We start from the raw sequence: 2,827 nt of genomic DNA, 5'->3' as shown, positions 1-2,827 counted from the left end.
TGTCCCTGCACACCGTTGCTTTCCTTCCTAGTGTGCCTTTTCCAGTCAGCCTCCCCTCATACCGAGATTCAGGAACACCAATCGGCTTAAGGTCAGGAATAAAGTCAACACAAAACTCAATGACCTCCTCAGTTCCGTAGCCCTTTGAGATACTTCCTTCCGGCCTAGCTCAGTTATGAACATATTTCTTTAAAACTCCCATGAACCTCTCGAAGGGGAACATATTGTGTAGAAATACAGGACCGAGAATTCTAATCTCTTCAACTAGGTGAACAAGGAGGTGCGTCATAATATTGAAGAAGGATGGTGGGAACAACAACTCGAAGCTGACAAGACATTCGACCACATCTTCCTGTAATCCTGACAAAGTTTCTGGATCCATTACCTTCTGAGAAATTGCATTGAGGAATGCACATATCTTCACAATGGCTAGTCGAACATTTTCTCGTAGAAGTCCCCTCAATGCAACCGGAAGCAATTGTGTCATAAGCACGTGGCAGCCATGGGATTTTAGGTTCTGGAATTTTTTCTCCTTCATATTTACTATTCCCTTTATATTCGACGAGAAACCAGACGGAACCTTGATACTGAATAGGGCTTCAAAAAAGATCTCCTTCTCTTGTTTGGTAAGAGCGTAGCTGGCAGGCCCTTCAAACTTCCCTGGATGATTGCCGTTTCGTCCTTTATGACGTTCCTGGTCCTCCTGTGCTTCTGTTGTATCTTTTGTCTTCACATACATGCCCAGGAAACCTAGAATATTCACACAAAGATTCTTGGTCAGGTGCATCACGTCGATTGCAGAGCGGACTTCCAGGACTTTCCAATATTGTAGCTCCCAAAAAATAGATTTCTTCTTCCACATGGGCGCGTGTCCGTCAGCGTCTTTCGGAACAGGTCGACTGCCTGGACCCTTTCCAAAGATAACATTTAAATCCTTGACCATGTCAAATATATCAGCACCACTACGGGGGACAGGCTTCGGTCGGTGGTCTGCCTCGCCATCGAAATGCTTGCCTTTTTTCCTTAAGGGATGCTTGCGCGGAAGGAAACGGCGATTGTACGGATACACAACTTTTCTGCTTTTTCCCAACTATTTACTTTCAGTCTCATATAAACAGTGTGTGCATGCATTGTATCCTTTGTTCGTCTGTCCTGAAATGTTACTAAGAGCAGGTCAATCATTGATGGTTACGAATAGCAACGCTCGTAGGTCAAATTCTTGCTCGGTGTGCTCATCCCACACACGTACACCTGGTTTGGCCCACAACTCCAAAAGTTCATCAACTAATGGCCTTAGGTACACATCAATGTCGCTGCTGGGTTGCTTTGGGCCTTGGATAAGCACTGGCATCATAATGAACTTCCGCTTCATGCATAGCCAAGGAGGAAGGTTGTAGATACATAGAGTCATGGGCCAGGTGCTGTGACTGCAGCTCTGCTCCCCAAAAGGATTCATGCCATCTGTACTTAGACCAAACCATAAGTTCCTTGCCTCACCTGCAAAATCTGGGAACTCTCTCCCGATGTTTCTCCACTGCCGACCATCAGCGGGGTGCCTCAACATCACGTCTTTCTTATGTTCTTCCATGTGCCATCACAACAACTGGGCATGCTCTTTGTTTCTGAACAAACGTTTCAACCGTGGTATTATTGGAGCATACCACATCACCTTCGCAGGAACCCTCTTCTTGGGTGGCTCGCCCTCAACATCACCAGGGTCATCTTTTCTGATTTTATACCGCAATGCACCGCATATCGGGCATTTATTCAAATTCTCGTACTTCTCACCACGGTAGAGGATACAGTCATTAATGCATGCATGTATCTTCTGCACATCTAATCCTAGAGGGCAGACAAGCTTCTTTGCTTCATACGTACTGACGGGCAATTCGTTATTTCTTGGAAACAGCTTCTTTAGTATTATCATCAATTTTTCAAATCCTGAGTCAGTCACACCGACCTCTGCCTTCCATTTCAGCAATTCCAATATGCTACCCAGCTTTCTCTGCCCATCTTCACAACCTGGGTACAACAATTTGTGGTGGTCCTCTAACATCTTGTCGAACTGCAACCTCTCCTTATCCGTGCCACAGTCTTTTCTTGCATCAGAAATGGCCCGACGAAGATCATCATCAACAGGATCATCTACTGCCTGTTCTTCACCTCCTTCTTCTTCATTGTCGTCCATTGCGGTATCATCGCATTCAGAGAACATAGATCGGTACTGTTCATCATTATCTTCTTCTTCATCGCTGTCTTCCATCATAACCCCTTCTTCTCCGTGCTTGGTCCAAACATTATAGATGGACATGAATTCAAACCTAAGCAGGTGGCTCTTAATGTCTCTTGAGCAAGAGTAATCCTTCTCGTTCTTACATTTAAGACATGGACAACACATAAAACCTTGCTTCGACTTGTTGGCCTCGGCCACAAGCAAGAAAGAATTCACGCCCTCTCTGAAAGCGGGAGCACATCGGTTACCGTACATCCATGGATGACTCATCTGCATCATAAGTACAGTTATGTATCAGATGCAATCACCTTGCTAAAATTAGTATTGTACGGACTATGTATATACAAGAAAATAGTTGCTAACCTTTTAGGATCAAAAAGAGGAGAAATCTTATCAAATAAAATCAAGTGGCATCCCTCACAAGCATTCCATCAAACACCTCTTGTGCACATGTAGAAAAAATGAGCTAGCATACACCTCCACCTTTCACCACCAAGGAAAAAAATGTAGGGAGATGGGGGGGCTGGCTTTGTATATATAGGCATGGCCCTTTTGTCGCGGGCGGTATTACGACCCGCGACAAAAGGGGTGCCG

The sequence above is a fragment of the Lolium perenne genome, chromosome 3, assembly GCF_019359855.2.
Source record: "Lolium perenne isolate Kyuss_39 chromosome 3, Kyuss_2.0, whole genome shotgun sequence".
NCBI lineage: Eukaryota > Viridiplantae > Streptophyta > Magnoliopsida > Poales > Poaceae > Lolium > Lolium perenne.
This window is presented reverse-complemented; position numbering follows the sequence as displayed.